The sequence below is a fragment of the Canis lupus genome, chromosome 16 (genome assembly GCF_011100685.1).
Source record: "Canis lupus familiaris isolate Mischka breed German Shepherd chromosome 16, alternate assembly UU_Cfam_GSD_1.0, whole genome shotgun sequence".
Classification (NCBI taxonomy): Eukaryota; Metazoa; Chordata; class Mammalia; order Carnivora; family Canidae; genus Canis; species Canis lupus.
The window spans coordinates 21,972,570-21,991,442 of record NC_049237.1 but is presented as its reverse complement, the minus strand read 5'-3'; the positions used below and the strand labels follow the sequence as shown (position 1 = coordinate 21,991,442).

General features: G+C 55.8%; 1 long non-coding RNA gene across 1 annotated transcript; it reads right to left on the bottom strand.

Moving 5' to 3' along the window:
• Positions 1-12,859: 12,859 nt before the first annotated feature.
• LOC111090199 lies at positions 12,860-17,341 on the bottom strand. Its single transcript, XR_005371071.1, has 5 exons — positions 17,211-17,341; positions 16,453-16,535; positions 16,083-16,145; positions 13,205-13,244; positions 12,860-12,920 (listed from the first exon to the last, which is right to left on the bottom strand). It is a non-coding gene; the product is annotated as an uncharacterized LOC111090199 (long non-coding RNA).
• Positions 17,342-18,873: the final 1,532 nt, after the last annotated feature.

Genomic DNA, 18,873 nt, shown 5'->3' with positions numbered 1-18,873 from the left:
ATACAATGTTTTATATGATATGTTGTTTAGATGATATGTTGTTTTAATAAATTACTGAGTTTCCTAATTCTGCCTCTCTGGTCCATTACCTTTCTTGTTTTTATGGTTTCCACTTGGGATTGCATCTCAGTCATAGTATTTTTAATATTGGCTTGATTAGGTTTTAATTCTTTTATCTCTACAGCAAGGGATTCTCTAGTGTCTTTTGTGCTCTTTTCTAGCCCAGCTACTATCCTTATAATCATTGTTTTAAATTCTAGTTCAGACATCTTTCTTATATCTGTATTTATTAACTCCCTAGCTGTGAGTACTACCTCGTGTTCTTTTTGGGGGATGAATTTCTCCATCTCATTATTTTTTCCAGAAATAAAGAAGAAAGACAAAATATAAGAAAAACAAAAATAAAAACAAACACCCCCAAAACTAGATCCTGGGTGTGTTTTGGCCTGCTTGTTAAAAGTATCTAAATCCCAAAATAAGAAAGAAAAAGTAAAGTACAATGAAAGTAAACAAAGAAATAAAGTATATACATAAAAATTAAAATTAAACCATTAATAAAAAGGATTGAAGAAAATAAATGAAAATATAATAAAGAAATAAAGAACAAAGTAAAAGGAAGCTAGATCCTACTTTCCCCAGGAGTTGAAGCTTTTCAGCCCTCTCTGATCAGTAAACTTGGTGGAAGCGAGTTGCTTCTGCGGGTCTTCTGGGGGAGAGGCCCGTTGAGTTGATTGTCAGGTATGGAGAATGCACCTGCAGTGCTCAGCGGCGGGGCTCAGTGTAAGCGCCTCTGATCTCCACCAGGCGGCGCTGTTCAGTCCCCTGAAGTCTCTCAGCCCTGATGGGAGGGATGAGTCTGGGGGCACTGGGTTCCCTGGCTCTTTAGCTGAACATCTCGCCCCCTAGTTTGCAGTGAGCCTCTCAGAAGAGCCATCAAGCCCTCTTGTCTCCGCAGTCAGAACCCTGCGTTCACCCTGCCTATGTCTGAGCTTTTTTGTTTTCTTTTATTTTGCTTTATCTCAGACAAGTGACTGAATTTTAAAACTCCAAATTTTAGGGACTCTCCTGGTGGAGACCTGTGCTCTTCCTGCCTGGGAGGGTCTCCTCTCCCTTCTGTCTTTTGCTGGCCCATCCCAGGAAAGTGATCCCATGACTGCACAGGAGTTTGCAGTTTATGGCCACACAGAAGAGAAAGCTGGCCCCTACCCATTGCTCTCAGCTAGTTTCCCTGCTCCTGTGCCTAGGAACAGTCCTTGTGACCCTGGGGATCCTGAGCATACCTTGTAGCTCCAGGGGCTGCCCCCCACTTCACCACCTGAGCATTGTTAAGGCTGGTGTGTCCCCCACTCTAGCAGACTTCTGTAAGTTCTGATTTTGTGCTCTGCTGCTTATAATACTGTGCATGGACCTGTAAGCTGGCTGTCCTGCCTGCTCCCTGCCCCTGCGGGAGATCAACTGATTTTTTAAGACTTTGTTTTTGTTTGTTTTTTCTTTGTAATCTCTGCCCCCAACATGGGGCTTGAACTCACTACCCCAAGATCAAGAGTCACATGCTCTGGGGAGCCCCGGTGGCTCGGCAGTTTAGCACTGCCTGCAACCTGGGGTGTGATCCTGGAGACCCTGGATCGAGTCTCACGTCGGGCTCCCTGCGTGAAGCCTGCTTCTCCCTCTGCCTGTGTCTCTGCCTCTCTCTCTCTCCTCTCTGTGTATTCTCATGAATAAATAAATAAAATCTTGAAAAAAAAAAGTCACATGCTCTTACCAACCACACTGAGCTGGCCGGGTTCCTTTGATTGATTGATACCTATTAATTGAAGCAGACATGCATCATATGTCAGGGCAGAAATTGAGCCCACACTGTGAGGTTTGGTGGAATCATTTGGATCTTGATAAATGTTAAAGAAAGCATAGCTTCCCTGGGAGCCCAGGGACCAGGGCCTACATATGTTAAAAGTGGCCAATTTCCTTTACCAGTATTCATTTAACTGATTTATTTAAAGTGCTATTGAGTGGCAAATGTCATTCTAGGATTGGGATATAGCAAGAATGTTCTAGGATTCAGAGGTAGCTAAATATCCCTCGTTATGGATTCAATGTTCCAGTTGGATGCAGAGATAGACAAGCAAGCAAAGATATATAAAACATGGCACTGGGGTGCCTGGCAGGCTTGGTCGGTGGATCTTGATCTCAGGATTGTGAGATCTCCCTCCATGTTGGGTATAAAGATGATGTAAAAATAAAATATTTAATAAATATGTGGATAAACAAATAATGACATCAAAGGTAAGTTCTTGCTTCAGAAAAAAACTCAAACCAGACTATGTCTAACCTGCTACCTATTCTTTATTGCCCTTGCTTTCACTGCTTTGCCCAGATGACATCTTCCTCAAGTGACAGTCCCGCCTGAGTAGGAGTGGGCTTCTTTCATTGTAAGACCTGTGTTCCCCCTCATTCTACAAGGAGAAAAGACCTGTGAAGGCACGAGTTAGGTGGATCAGCATAAACCTAGGCAATAATGATTCCTGAACCTGGTAGCCAGAGCTCTGCCTCCTTTTAGGACCCAAAGTCATAAAAAAGCCTGCATGGTCATTGGGTTGGATGAAGGGTGGAGGCTGAAATAGAATTATGAATAATAGGGGGGAAACCAGAAGCTGAAAGAAAGAAGGACAAATTTCACCGTCTGTAGCCTTCAAAGGGATCTGATGTCCTTTCCTAAGAGAGACCACCCTCTGTAAAATGTTTCCTATCACTCCTCGCTCATTGTCCAAACCCAGCAACCTCATCTCCATGCCTCTCTGGAGTCATGATTTGTAGTATCTTAATCTATTCTATCGTGTGACTAGAACATCATGTATGTAACCATTCTACTGCTGTTTGACAACATTCAGGGGGATTCTGACTTTTGTTTGTTTGGGGGGGGTGTATATCTATTGCTATGCAGCTATCTGATCCTTGGGCTGTGTCACCCTAACACTGAAATGGCTTGAAACTACAATCTTTATCATTTCTGGTGCTGGCATTGTGTGGCTAGCTGGGTTCTCCTGGTCGACCCAGTGGCTTTCCCCTGGAGGGTCAGCTGAGTTTGAAGGTCAATCTTGGCCACATTCACGCTTCTGGGAGTAGATCCCAGCTGTGCACCAACTGCTTCTCTTGTCCTAGATGCCTCTCCACCTGAGAGCCAGACCTTGGGGCCACCCTGTGAGGGGCCTCCTGAGGAGTGAGCTGCCCATGGGGGGAGCCCTGGGGCTGCCTGTGTGTGGGAGCTGGGGAGGGGAGGGGGCTGGGGTCCCTTGGTCCCCTCCATTGCCTGGCCCTCAGGCCGCACTCCACTCTCACCCAGCCCCTGCTTGCTAGGGTGTGGAGGATGCCTTCCACACGCTGGCGTGAAAGATCCAGCAGCACAAGGTGTGCAAGGTGAGCCCGCCGGATGAGGGTGGCCCAGGCTGTGTGGGCTGCAAGTGCTTGCTGTCCTGGCATCCCTTCAAGGGTCACACTGACAGCCCCACTAACCCTCTATGCCCCAAGAGCATAGGCACAGGGCAAGGGAGGGAGGAAGTGCCCCCGGAGCCCGGCCAGCCCAGGTTCCCTGGATGAGGGAGCACAGACCTCCCAAGGCACTTTGCACAGACCATGGTGAACTGAGGCCACTTCCCCCCAACCCACCCCACCCCCACTGTCACTCTTTCCTAGCCCCATCCTGGCCCACAGGACACAGACTGAGTCACAATAAAGTCTGTGATGGTCCTGACCCTGGCATCTGGCCGACCTTGGAAGGCACATGGGAACATCAGCTTTGTGTGCCCAGCAGCCCCTCTGCAGGGGCTGTTCAGGGGCCTGGAAGGTGCCTCCTCCTTTCTGTGGGTCTGTCCACGCTGCTTGCACAGAGCTCTGGGAGACACAGAAACAGGCTGTGCATTTTATTTTATTTTATTTTATTTTATTTTATTTTATTTTATTTATTTTATTTATTTATTTTTTTTATGATAGTCACATAGAGGAGAGAGAGAGAGAGAGAGAGAGAGAGGCAGAGACACAGGCAGAGGGAGAAGCAGGCTCCATGTACCGGGAGCCTGACGTGGGATTCGATCCCGGGTCTCCAGGATCGCCCCCTGGGCCAAAGGCAGGCGCCAAACCGCTGCGCCACCCAGGGATCCCCAGGCTGTGCATTTTAACACAACATTTTATTGAACTTTCAACAGCAAACAGGCTCAGAGCCGAGGGTGTGTGTCTTCTCTTGGGGAGGGAGACTTTCCTGTCCTTTAGGGGAAAGTGGAAATCACATGGGGGTGCAGGTGCTAGAGTCCCCCACCTTGGAGCCTATGTGGATTCCAGGTGGGGGCACATTTCCTGAGGTTGGGGCCTGAGAGGCGATTCTGAGGATAGCAGACTTGACCTGGACCTGCAGCTTATGGGTTCCTGGGCTGGGTCCCAGCATGTCAGCTGGATCCTGGCCTCTGGCCCACTGGTAGGTGCCAGGTGACTGACTGCTGGAGACCCAGCATGTGGAGAAGCCTGCCTCCTAGTGTGGGTGAGAGTGGGGCCCACTGGCCTGCCTCTCCTGCCCCTGCCCTGGGGTGTCCTGTTATTCCCCTTTGCTGCCCTAGGTCAGCGACCTGAATCTGTGGGGCATGCCCAGGTCCCAGGAGGCCACATACTGCTTGCTCTGAGCCGGGCTCGCTCAGGCCTTGAGACAGAATCCAGGACTGGCCAGGGCTACAGGGAGCTCAATCCCATCAGTCTTCATTCTGGCCACAGGGGGCTCATGTCGACCCTACCCCCACAGAGCTCGGTGAGAGACCAGCCCAGGTCCCTCTGGGTCAGGGGCTTGTGTCCTGTGTGGGGGGTGCTGCACTCCAGGAAGGACAGTGAGACAAGGCAGGGCATGGTGCCAGCTGGCCAGAGCCTCAAGGCCCTCACACTCACCCTCACGCTCTGCTCCAGAGGCCTGCAAGCATTGAGCTTCCCTGTGGATGCAGAGGTCAGAGAGTCCCAGGCCTGTGCGGGGCTTTGGGGCAGCTGGCTCAGCGCTGCCCTGTCTCTGCCCTGACTGTGTCCATCACTGCCCAGCAAGGGGCTTCAACTGCAGTGGCCACAGGGCAGGAAGGGTGTCCTGGGCCCTATAGCGTCTTCTTTAGTGGGCTGGGTGGACCCTGTGATGGGAGTACAGGGGGGTTCCAGGGCCTGATCTGTTGTGTGGCCTCTGGGGTGGCCCAGGCAGGTGCCAAAGGGAAGGGGACCCAGTGTTCTGCCTTCAAGTCCTAGTCCAAGGGCCACCTGCCTGCACCCTCCTGGTTCACTCAGAGGATGAGGAGGGAGTTCCATCACTGTGGGGGCAGCTGAGGCAGTGAGGTGTCCTAGGATTGGGGCAGCCAGGCCAGAACCGGAGCCCCCAATGTTCCCGGACACAGATGTGGAGCCATGGGCTCTGGGGAGCTTCCCTCCTGCAGTGGCTCCTCAGCCTTGAGGATGGCCTGGCCAGGAGGGGGTCCAGGCAGCTCAGACTGGGTGGCTGGGCCTGGGAAGGTCTGTTCATCCACTCTAGGCAATGTCTCAAGAGTAGGAGAAGGGAGGAGAGGCCCAGGCACTGGGGACACTCGCTCCAGGCTCTGGGACCTCGTAGGGAACTTGTCAGTTCCCGCTGGAATGAGGCAGACTAAGGTAGCATCTCCAGCAGGCTATGTGTCCACAGCTAGGGGGCTTCAGGGGTCTTCACGGCTCCCGCATAGACCCTTGGCCTGACCCTGTCCACAGCCCTCTACAGTGTTGATGCCCAGCCCCTGCAGTGAGTGCCTGCACACCCAGGCCTGGCTTGGTTTCCCTGAGGCTGGAGAAGAAGAGGAGAGGCCTAGAGATGAGGAGAAAGGCCCCAGGGGCTCTGTCCACTGTGGGTGACCCCAGGAGGCTGAATTGGGAAGGGATGGGGCCCTGAGCCCACCTGTGAGGGCAGGTCACAGTTCATTCTTCAGAGCTGGGCATGGAGGCCAGAAGGAGTCTGAGCACCACCTCATCCTCCAGGGCCCATGTCTGGGCCAGAGAGTCCTGCAGAAACTCCCAAAGACCTTCCAGGGGAAGCTTTAGGAGGTGTTCTGGGCACTGGGTGTGAGTCAGACCCAGACGGGCCCCGCCCGTGGCCCCCGGGTGCCTCCCAGGGGCAGTGGCTGGGGGTCCAGCTGTGCCCAGGAGCACCGTGGGCAGTGCTATGGCTGGGGGAGACCCCTGCTTGCTGCTCCTCTCAGGGATCCTCGCTCAACCTGCCTTCCCAGCCATACCACCCTACCCCCAGGCCTGGGTGCTGCTCAGAGCACAGGGTTAACACCCTTGCACCCCCCTTCCTTGGGCATACCTGGGCTCCCAGGGGCTTACTTACTCCTGTGCACCTTGAGGATTGTGTAAGCCATGGCTGTGAGCACGTGCTCCTCATCCAGGATATAGGCATCCCAGAGCTTCAGGGTGAGTGAGAAGGGGGTCTAGGGGACATCGAGGGCAGGAGGAGTGGCCTGAGCAGGGCCCCTGGGAGTCTCAGCTCGGGCTGGGACTCCCAACTGCCCATAGCCCCTGTCACTGTCCTGGCTGCATCCGACAAGGCCCCACAGCCTCTCTCGTGCATGCACTCCTTCCAGGGACATCAGGGCTCCGGGCCACTGGGTTCTGACCCTGGCCAGCACGACCTGCAAACCTGGGAGGCACAGACTCTGCCCCTACTTGATGACAACACACCTAGTGAGGACCCCAGGCTGGCTGCAGAATGGACTGAGGGCTCATCGACACCCCAGGCTGACCTCACCTTCCCTGAGGGAGCTAAGGCAGAGATAGACCATCCCCCAAGAACCTCCTCAAGGGACCCTCTGGGTTTCTTCAGGATGGGTCTGGGCTGTGAACCTCAGTCATATGGTCTCTGGGTCAGGGCCTGGGTTGTCTGGAGGGTGGGGCTGAGCTTGGCCCTCCCCCAGGGTCAGGGGACAGGTCAGGGAGCAGGGATCCTTAGGTGGCCTTACCTGGTCAATGAAACACTGAAACACTTGGGGTGTAAATGCCTGTGCACATCGGTTCCTTGTCCTGGCGGAAGGGCATGAGGTGCTCAGGCCCCATGCTGTGGAGCCAGGTGGACACACTCCTCATGCCCCACCCAGCCCTGACAGTGCCCCTGGCTCCCCAGGAGGAGGAACATGATGCCAAACTCTGAGCAGCTCAGAAGGACTGTGCTGCCCCACCCCTGCCCTGGGGCCACAGGGATGGAGCCTCTGAGAAGCTTCTACTCTCCATGTGCTTCTTCAGCTTGGGGAGACCTCTGTCTAGAATGTGCTTGTGATGGACCTGGAATTTCAGTAGTTTGGGGAACCCTGGAATAAAGAAGCCTGAGAAAGCCCCAGGCCCCCAGTGATCAAGGCCTCCTCTCACACAAGGCGGGGTGGGGTGTCCTAGCAGGGGCCTCCTCTCCCATGCCCTGACCACAGTGTGCTCACAGCCCTCTGAGCCCTGACTGGACCCACTCTTCCCAGAGAGCAGGTCTGCCTTCTAGGCCAGAGGTGGCAGGGCCCGGAGACCCTCATCTTCACAGAGACCCCATGGGGTGGCTGCCCTGGGCTGAGTGACGATCAGGCCTGTCTGACCCAGCACCCTCTTTCCTCTAGTGGCTGCCATGGGGGTGGGCAGGTCCCCAGCATTGAGGGGCAGTGGGTGCAGGCCACAGGGAGGGTGATGGGGGTGCACCCTCTGGGGCTTGGGAGAGAGATGGGTGGCCATCTCTGGGGCTTGGGAGTCAGGCTGGGGGCACACAGTAGGGGGAGATGCTGCCACCTGGGCTTTATCTGGCTATGGACTGGCTGGGTGGCCTGGGGGACGAGCAGGCAGCCAGACAGGAGGCTGAAGGAGCAGCAGGAGTGCAAGACTGGACCAGGACCCCAAGGGCCACCTAGGGAGGTGGTGCCCTTGTCAGTGGGGAGGCAGTCTGGGTGGGCATCCCCGCCTGTTCCATGGCTGCAGCAGCCCTGCAAGGAAGCTCTCCTGAGCTCCAATTCCATCCAGCAGCCAGGCCAGCCCCTACTATGAGTCGTGCCTCTCATTGGTCATCAGCTGGGCCAGCGCCCAGAAGGCATCCTCCTCAGTCAGGAACATCAGTAGGATGGCCACAATCTGGCTCATGCCCTGGCAGTAGCCCACTTCCTGCAAGAGCCAGAGCCCCATGGAGGGTGTCCACCCCTGAGGCCCCCTCTGAGCCCTCCCTGCTTGGGCATCAGGCTCCCATGGCTCTCTCACAGCCCAGGATCCTGGAGAGTGCTCCCAGAGGGCAAGGAGAGGAGAGTGCAGGGCCACCAGGACCAGCTCATGCACCAGCATCATGCAGCCCGCTACCGAGCCCTGCAGCTACCATGCCAGGGCCCCCTTCCTCAGACCAGGAGGAGGGGCCTCTGTGAGGTGTGCCAGTCTGAAGGGGACCAGCCAGGTCTGGAGACCACACCATGAGTGCAGGTCGGGGGCCTGACTGTGGCCTCTGGGAGGCTCCACGGAGATAGCAGGGCCAAGACACTGCTATGGAACCGTGGAGCATCTGAGCTGGGGTTCCTTGGGGGACCTTTCTGGAATGCACCATGGAAGAGGAGCAGCCTCCTGGTCAGCCACAGCCTCATGCTCCTATTCAGGGCAATAGGAGCATTCCTCCCACCAAGGTTCTGATTAGGTCCCATCTCTGCAGGGTCCAGACCCGAGTTTTAGGATAGCAGTGGTGCACGCAAGAGCCCCAGGAAGCCCCAGCACTCAGGCACCCTCCCTCCCACAGGGAGGTCTGCATCCCAGCCCCCTGCCTGGGTCCTAGAGGAGAGAGGGACAGTGGGATCTGGGGTCCTAACTATGAGTCCAGGACCAGTTGGTCACCAATACTTGCATCTTGGGACAGTGAGATCTGGGATCCTAACTTTGAGTCCTGTTGGTCACCAATACTTAGGACAAGGACACCCGCGGGGCAGGGACACTCATCGTGTTATACACAGAATAGGCCAACAGCACATGGAACAGGGCTTGCTGCCTAAAAGGGGGGACAGCAGGGTGCTCTGCTCAGTCCGCTCCCATCCCCACCCCAGTGAGGCCAGCGAGGTGCGGACATCAGCTCCGCAGGCCCTGCGGTCTTCAGGGCACCTCAGTGGGGGCTGATTCTCTGGGGTCAAGTCTGCACATGGTGACAGGCAGCGATCTCACACATACAGCATGCTGGAGGTTTATCTGCATTCTGGGGTTTTCTGTGTGCCTCCATGAGAGCTCCTGATGTGGGGTGTGCAGCTCCTGGGCTCTCCCAGAGCCACCAATGCCCCCTCCAGCCATGGAACAGCCCCACACCCTGAACGCCCCCTGGGAGCCAGGCTTTCCCCCTGCCCCTGCTCCTGGCAGCTCCTGACACCTGTCCTCCTGCTCTGGCTCGTTCCCAGTGTCCTATGAACACCACCAGCCACCAGCTGGCTGCCTGCCCTGAGCAAACGCAGCAGGTGCACCATGGCACTGAGCACATCCACAGCGCCTTCCTTTGTGTCTCTGAACTAGATTTTGTGTGGGGGACCCCATGCCTCTCATCCCAGAGCATCTCGGGTGCTTCCAGGTTTGAGCCATCATGAAGAGAGCAGGGAATGTTCATATAGGTTTGACATGGATATAAGGATTCAAACCACTTGGGTCACTATCTGTGAGCACTTGAAGTGTACGCGGGGGGGCCCCGCTCAGCTCTGCCAGAAGTCACCCATCTGCCTTCCCGCATGGCTGCTTGACTCTGCACCCCCTGTTCCCACTGCCTCCGTGCCAGTGCTCCTGGAGGCCAGCTCCCCCTGGGCCAGGGGTCACAGGTCAGCCTGACCCAGCTGCACTCTGAGGGCCATGGGAGACACAGGGATCACCAGGTTCCTTACAGGGAAAAGCATCGACCTCTCATAATGAGACAGTCTGAGCAGCCCCCCAGGAAGCCCCAGTGCACCCCTGCCTGGCGGCTCCTTGGCCCCATCTCTGGCACCCCTGCAGGTCAGCCCCTGTGGGTCCTGGGCTCCAACACACACTGCCCGCCACTGAATGCTGCACACAAACAGAGCTCCATCCTCTGCTCCATCCACCTGCGCCCAACCTGTCTGGGGGCACACTGCCTTCCCTTCCCTCCCGTGCCGCCCCTGGGGACTCTACAGACACCCGGGCTTCTGATGGGAACAAACTGTCCAGAGAACTCCAAGGTGGCCCCGGAGGTGTGAACATGTCCCACACTAAGCAGCTGCACCACATCCTTGCAGGGGGGCAATGGTGTGGAGGTGGTGGTGTTGGGGGAGATGGTGTGGGAGGTGATAGCGCAGGGGGCATAGGTGTAGGGTGATATGGTGGGGAGCGGTGGAGTAGGATGATGGTGTGGGGGGCAATAGTGTTGGGTGATGGTGTGTGTGGGGGGGTGGAGTGAGGGGGATGACATGAGGAAAGATGGTGTAGGGTGATGGCATGGGGGTGGTGGAATGAGGGCTATGGTGTGGGGGGCATGCAGACACAGGGCATCTCCATTCTCTAAGACGCATACAGGTTTACAGATAAATTCGACCCTAGATCTGGGGTTTGCTGTGACACACTTGCTGCTGGGGACCTGTGTGGTTAGCACAAGACCCTGGCTGGACCAGGGGCGGCATCTGGGCGGTCATACTATATATCTTTACAAATAGTGCAAAATGTCTAAAATAAAATTCACAAAAGGGAGGTGGGCAGGGGGTTGGGGTGACTGGGTGATGGGCACTGAGGGGGGGACTTGATGGGATGAGCACTGGGTGTTATCCTATATGCTGGCAAATCAAACTCTAATAAAAAATATACAACAAAATAAAATAAAATTCACAAAATTCAGAAATACATAAAAACACTGAGGGTGGGTGTCACTCTGATTGGTCCATGTGTGTCCTAGTCCAGCAGCGGCTGTGCTGCCTGGCCCCCAGATCCCCTTACTGTCCCCCCTCATCTTCATGGAGCAGCTTCACACGCCCTTGGGGTTCAGCTCATACAGTGACACCTGGAGGCCCTGTCCCGGTGGCCTCCCCATCCCCAAGACCCTGGGAGGTGGGGGGCACATGGGTCATCCCGAAAACTTTACCATGCAGCAGTGTTTTGTTTTGTTTTGTTTTGTTTTGTTTTGTTTTGTTTTGTTTGTTTTGTTGCCGCCGTTCCCCTGGCCTCAGAGGGTTCCCTACCCAGAAGGCCCCTGGGCCTCCCCTGGGGCCCCTGGAACCCCGCTTGCCCAGCAGCCTCACCCTGATCCCATAGTGGTCCCAGAACATGATGTGGTTATGGAAAGTTCTGTTGATATCTAGATCTATTTGTTTGATGTCCTGGGAGGAGACCTGGGCCTCCTCCTTCATTTCCTGTGCCAGGGAGGAGGAGCTGGCATCAGGGACACAGAACCCTAACTGTTACCAGCTGGCATCCTAAGTAGGGAGTATGGCTGGCCACCATGTGAGTGTGTCCTGCAGAAACCTCCTTACTTCCCCTGTGAAACAGGGATGGCACAAGTGCCCACTGTGCCCATGGGGCCTGTCTTAGGGCCTGTGCTCAGCTGTCATGGGTGGGGAGGGGACTGAAGGTCAGCCTTGGTGGGGAGGCGACATGGGGGATCAGCCAGGGGCGGGGGGGTGGTGCTCCCAGAGGTCAGCCCCGGGTGGGTAGGGGACACTGGGGGGTCAGCCCTAGGTGGGAGTTGTGCTCCCAGGGGTCAGCTCTGGGTGGGTAGGGGACATGGGGGCATCAGCCCTGGGTAGGTCGGGGCTCGCAGTGATCATCCCAGGGCTCCTCCCCTCCCCCAGCACAAGGCCTGTCCAGGACTGAGCCTGAGGCTATGCCTTGACCTTGCCCCCGAGGTGGCTGCTCCAGGAAACCTGCTCCAGGGCGCTGGCCCCTCTCAGGGCACGTGAGGATACTGAGAGGGTCAGGGGGGCCTCTGCTCCTAGTGCCCTCCTGAGTCCTAGTCCCCCCCACCAGGTGGGGCACAGCATGGGCCGGCTGCCCTCCCTTTCCAAACATCCTCACCCGAGAGCTCATCCTGCTTCTTCCAGCAAGAACCTGGCACCAGCCCACCTGATCAGCCCCACTCAGGGCTCCAGGCCTGACCTCAGTGCCAGCTCCCATCACCCCGATGCTAACCTTGCCCAGGAGGAGCTCAGACACCTGCAGCCCTGTCCCTCTCTGCACCCCAGGCCACCCTGCTCTGGGGATGGTGGGACTGAGGTGGGGGCAGCAGAGAGGTGGGCGGGGCTCTCAGGTCGGAGAGACACCAGGAGATGCTGGGGCCACCCTGGGTCCCCAGGCAGGTGACTTTCCCCCCTCCCCCCAGGTTTCCCTAAGCTCCTGCCCAGGCCTCCCCTCAGGGCCATGTGTCTGCCGGGAGTGGAAGGGCCCTACCTGGTATTTCCCTGGGTTCCTGACTTTAATCTTCTCGATGTCAAGCAAATGCAACCACATCTGTCCCTGTAACTGGGGTGGGACGTCCCCCCCTTGAAGACCCGGTGACTCAGCTGCAGGAAAGAAGGCAGTTCTGGTGAGATGGGCCCAGGGTGGCACATCTTCAAGCCCAGGGAGTGGGAGGCTTCTAGAAGATTCTGCCTTTGGCTCCATGGTGTCTCCAGAGAGGCTGGGTGTCCCTAGAGCTGGGCCCCGTCCCCCACAGGGAGCAGAAGACCATGGCTCTGACCTGACGCTCCCTCACCACCATCTTTGGGCCTGGGAGGTTTCAGCTCCAGCAGCAGACTCTCCCCAGGCAGGGGACTGTCCCAGGGACACGGCAGGAGTAGACTGTGGGTGGCTCCCCAGCTCTGTCGGGACAGAGTGCCCTCAGGGGGCACCCAGCGCCCCACCTTCTCGCTCTGATGATAGTGGCCCCATTTCCTGAGCAACTTGTTGGCACGCCTGGTCTCCTGGCAATGTTTCTGGAAAAGGACAAACAGGAGCAGCAGATGAGTCTCCAGCCGTGGGACTGTGCTCGGTGCCACATCCAGTTGCCCTGCAGGGACTCAGAGGAGCCAGAAAGGCACAGGGCCGCTCCTGCTGACCGCGGCTCTAGGTCTGGGGCACGTTCCCAACAGCCCATGCAGTGCTGGGACAGGGGGTTTGGGGAGATAACCTTGGAGACGTCCTGGGGGATGGGATCTGAGGACAGCTGGCCCTAAGCCCACCGTCCACATCCTGCCCAGTGCCCAGGACAGGCTCTCACCTTGGCTTCATGGGGGCTGAGGCCAGGCAGCTCCTTCTCCCTGGAAGGCAAGAGACGCAGAGCACTGAGGCCCAGGCTCTGGCCCCACGGCCCCCACATCTGGGCCCAGGGGACTCAGGAGGGGAGAGCTCCCCCCACCCAGGGAGGGCAGGGGCTGCCAGCTGCCTGTGGGTTGGGCAGCATTCTGGGGATTCTGAGAAGGGTTGTTGCTGGTGGTGGGCTGGCCGGGGGCCCCTCAGCACCCCCAGGAGGTGACATGCCCCTGTCCTGGGATGGACCAGCCTGAGAGCTGTCAGTGTGGCCCAGGGGCTCCTATGACCATCCATCTGAGGTCCCCTCACCCTGTCTTCCCAGGGCCTGAGTACCCAGCATCTACTCGGCCTCCTCTGCACCCTAGCCATCCCCCTGCTGTCCCCTGACTCCACCCCTCTTGCTATCACCTCTGCCACTCTGACCCATTTTTACCTCTTGTCTTCTCAGAGTCCCTGAGCACAACCTACTCCTGACTCATCCAAGCAGCCACTGGGCAGTGAGCAGGGCTGAGGGGGCCAGGAGCAGCCCTGTTGGCCCCACATAGAGTCTCCAGTCTCCCTGACATTCTTGTGGGGCCATCAACCCAGCAGCCTCCTCCCCTCTGACCAAGGCCACTGGGCTGTCCCCCTTCCCTCAGCCCCTTTCCCTTGTTCCCACCCCAGGGCAGCCTCCTCCTCCTCTTCCCTCCTCCTGCTTGTGCCCAAGATCGTGAATCCGAGAAACCACCAAGGAGCCGACACCGATGCAAACACACGAGGGTTTATTTACAAGCTCGAGCTTGGGTCCAAGTGTACCCGACACAGCTGAGCAGGGGCTTGGACCCCGAGGTGGGTTCCAGCTTAGTTTTAAGGGCTGGTCTAGGGGACCTCCAGAAGGGCTGGAGCAATTCCTCAAGTTCTGTTTACATTCTGATATGGGGCCTTCAAGGGCTTTGAGCTCTGTTCTCATTCTAATAGGGGCTTCCTGCCCTTGGCTTGGGCTCTGTCTTTATTCTAATATGGGGCTTTCTAGGACGTCAAGCTCTAAGCTGTTTCTTCCTGTAACTGAAGTAAGGTAAAGTTCAGCTTATTCACAGGGGCCTGGGATGGCTGTACTTGTGCTAACGCCGAACTTAAAGTGGAATGGCCTTAATTTTCTCGGCCTCCGCACTGCTCAAGCTGGTCAACCCTCCCTCTGCTGTCCACCCTCCCTCCCTGAACTTGCCTTGTCCCTAGCTTCTACCTGCAGCTACACAGAAGCTTTCGGTATGTGGAGGCCCTGGCCTGGGGGGTGTGAGTGAGGAGCACCCTTCCGACCTCGTCACAGACCAGACCATCCTCCTACAGAAAGCATGCCATCATCCCAGTGCCCCACACCCTCGGGAGCCCCTGCTGAAGGGACTGGACAACCCGCCCCCCCCCGCCCCCTGGCTGCAGGAGGCAGACATCTGGCCCTCCCTGAAGCAGGCATGGAGGCCACTCTTCTGAGTGCCCAGGGATCTGTCCCCAGGCCCAGCCCCCTTCTTGCGCATTTCCCGGGTTTGCCTTCTAGGTCTCTCAGCTCCAGCCCAGGGCATCATGGCCCTCAGAGGGCTCCAGAGGATGAGGTACTGACCTGGGGGCATGGGTCATCTTCCAGAGAGGCATTCTTGCAAATGCAAACCACCCCTGAGATAGATGAAGGAGTGTCCAGGGGACTCACTGCAGAAAGCCCTGATGGTCTGTGAGCTTCCACAGTGACGGGTCAGCATCATCCCAAGGGTCCTGTGGAGACCCTGCTTGGCATGCCCGTGGTGGGACCGATCAGAGCCAGGGACATGAGAAAAGGAAGGAGCAGAATGGTTCCTCTTTCCCTTAAATCCTTAGGGAGCCCAAGACCCTCTGAGATTGGCCAGGCCAATCCTTCCTTCCGAGAGGAAGGGCCTGTCTGCCCAGTGGGAGCAGCCTGACAGACTCACCAGCCTTCTACCAGCAATGATCCCCACCTGGGCCTGACCTGACCTGGTGACTATGGTCCCCACCTGGGCCTCACCTGGACCTGGTGACTATGGTCCCCACCTGGGCTCATCTGCTACCAATGACTAGGATCCAGGATGGACCCTCACTTGCTACTGAGCCTAGGACCGTCCCCAGGGTCTCATTTGTTCCTGGTGACTATGGTCCTTTTCAGGGCTGACCTGGCTCATCCTTGGCTTTGATCCCCACCTGGGCCTCCCCTGGTTCTGATGCCTCCAGTTTTTTCCTGAGGCTCTGGCTCCTCTTGTTTTCATTTCTGTCTGGGCCCTACCTGCTCAGCTTAGATTAGGATCCCTGATTGGGTCTCACCTCTACTTGCTGGCTAAAACACCCACCTGACATCAGGTGTTCTGTGGACTATGATCCCCACCTGGGCTTTACCTGCTCCTACTGGCCCTCTCTGAAGCAGGCGTGGAGGCCACTCTTCTGAGTGCCCAGGGACCTGCCCCCAGGGTCTCAACACCCACTTGGGTCTCATCGACTGGACTCTAGCTATGATCCCCACCTGGTACATCACTGCTCTTGCTGCTTATGATACCATTTGGGCCATACTTGCTCATACATACCTAGGTATGAATGCCACCTGGGCCTCACCTGGACCTGGTAACTATAGGTCCCCACCTGGGCTTGTCAGCTACCAATGACTAGGATCCAGGATGGACCCTCACTTGCTACTGATGTCCTGGGACCATCCCCAGGGTATCACTTCTTCCTGATGACTATGGTCCTTGTTTGGACTGAGCTGGCTCATCCTTGGCTCTGATCTCCTCTTGGGCCTCACCTACTCTTGCAGGTATGATCCCCACCTCTAGTGGGTGGTCTAGTGTCCATGATACCTGTCTGGGCCTCACCTGATGGCTATGATATCGGCTCTTTCCAAGGCCAGCAGGGTCCCCAGGTCCTCTTACATGGTGCTGCAAACCAAACCATCCAAGAATGACACCGCATGAAAACCTTCAGAGGACACATGTGTCTGTGTGTGCTCCCTGTTGGCAGATCCCCATCTGTCTGATTGGAGCATGGAGACAACCCTATAGCTCCAAGGGGGACATGTTGGGCTGAAGGATCACACACAGTGATCACTGTCTGTAGCTTGCCACCTACAGTCTACCTTCCCAGACACTGTCCCAGGACACACCGCCATGCTGGGATCACAGAGCTCTCCCACCCCGTTATCAGGAGCACATGAGGGGGCCCAGGAGGCTCCATGTAACTGCTGACCTGATGCTTGGGGTGACGTCTCCTAGCCCAGGGGCAGCGCTGAGATGGTGGTGGATGGGCTAGCCAGCGAGTGTTCCTGTGGGCTTGGAGGGGGGAGGGGATCGAAGGTTTTTCTTAGATTCCACAAGCACAATGACCAAAGGAAAAAGCAATGAACTGGACTTCATCAAAATTAAAAACTGATGCCAGCAAAAGTGTGATCAAACTACCCACCCTGAATGCAACGATTTGTGAGTAGCCTAAGGGGGCATCTGGAGGGAGCACGAGAGACTCCATGTTCCAGTTCATGAAGAACAAGCCATTTCTCAGGCCATGAGGACCCAGAGAGCCCTGACCATCCACCCCAGACCACGGGGGGAGGGGCATGTTGTCATGTGTCAGGGTCCATGTATCTAGGATGGGCTGGAAAGGTCATGGCTTAGGTCTCCCCTGCAAAGTACAGGGCTTACAGGGGAGCAGGAGTCCCAGGTGAGCTGCCTGAGCTCTGACCACAGGCTCCTTCCCTGGACTGGCTCAGCAGGGTGGCATCCCTCATCCCCATGGAGCTGTGGAAGGGCTGCAGGAGCTGCCTCACAGGTTATTGCATGGGGGTCAGGGTATTCTCGACCCCAGCCTGGGAGCAGTGTCCATAATATCCACACTGTGGGAGGACCCACAATGTCCCAGGACAGGTGAATGGAAAAAGATGCCCAGCGCCCCCATCCAGACCAACAGGCCCCACAGTGGCCTGCGGGGAGCAGGGAGCAGCTGCCACTCACCTGTGACCTGTCACTGTGTGAGCACCTTCTCTTTATGCACTGGGGTACTGGGCAGAGTGGGATAGTTCCGTCGCTGTGAGCCAGATCCAGAGCACAAGTGCCTCCAACTGCCTATAAACTCACAGTGAGCACCAGGCAGCTGTGGAACCATGGGGTGCCACAGTTCCACCCACAATAGGGTCCCGCATCATCACTGTAGGTTGATGGGGTCCAGTCAGCACTTAGACTTTTACCCTGAAGGCCAAGGGTCCAGGGGGACGGTCCTGTCACCATGCCGGGTGGGAAGCGGAAGCAGGCACCCTCCCACATCCTTAGTTCCCATCCTCAGGCCCTCCAGGCCTCCCGCCCTTCTAGGCAGACTAGGTGTCGCAGATGTCCTCCTGCCCCCAAAGGTTCACAGCATGAGTTTTGCACTTAAGAATATTTGAGCGGCTTCTGGGTGGTTTAGTAAGTTAAACGTTGACTCTTGATTTTGGTTCAGGTCAGGATCTCAAGGTTGTGGTATGGAGCCTCATGTGGGGCTCAGGCTCCTGCAGGGGTGAGGAGTCTGCTTCAGATTCTCCCTCTCCCTCTGCCCCTCCCCACTTCACATTCTCTCAAATAAATCTTTTAAAAATTAACATTGAAGATATTTGAGAAATCTCTGCAGAGGTGTCTTCATGTGTGTAATGGCCATATAAATGCCTTTCACAGACCGACCATGATTTGTATCAGAAACCCCTATTTTTAATATTTATTCAAGTATAGTCGACACGCAACGTTATATTAGTTTCAGGGCTACAACTTAGTGATTCGCAATTCTGTACATTACTCAGCTCTCCCTGCGAGAAGTGTAATCACCATCTGTCCCCATACAAAGTTATTACAATGGTACTGACTCTATTCCCTATGCTGTACATTTTAAATTCCTGTGACTTCTTTGTTTTATTTTATTTATTTTATTATTTTTACTTTGTATATTTTTATTGGAGTTTGATTTGCCAACATATAGTATAGCCCCCAGTGCTCATCCCATCAAGTGCCCCCCTCAGTGCCCATCACAGTCACCCCAGTCCCCCCGCCCACCTCCCTTTCCACTACCCCTTGTTCATTTCCCAGAGTTATGAGTCTCTAATGTTCTGTCACCCTCTCTGAATATTTCCCACTCATTTTCTCTCCTTTCCCCCTTAATCCCTTCCACGATTTTTTAGTGAATGGATTTTTAGTGCCCCCCTCAGAAGCAAATGATGAGTATTCACCATTTCTAATGGCCGAGTAATATTCCATTGTATATCCCACATCTACTTTATCCATTCATCTGTTGGTGGACACCAAGGCTCCTTCCACAGTGTGGCTATTGTGGACATTGCTGCTATAAACATTGGAGTGCAGGTGTCCTGCCCTTTCACTGCATCTGTAACTTTGGGGTAAATCCCCAGGAGTGCAATTGCTAGGTCATAGGGCAGTTCTATTTTTAACTCTTTGAGGAAACTCCACACTGTGCTCCAGAGTGGTTGTACCAGTTCACATTCCCACCAACAGTGCAAGAGGGTTCCCCTTCCTCCACATCCTCTCCAACCTTTGTTGTTTCCTGTCTTGTTGATTTTCACCATTCTTACTGGTGTGAGGTGGTACCTCATTGTGGTTTTGATTTGTATTTCCATGATGGCAAGTGATGTGGAGT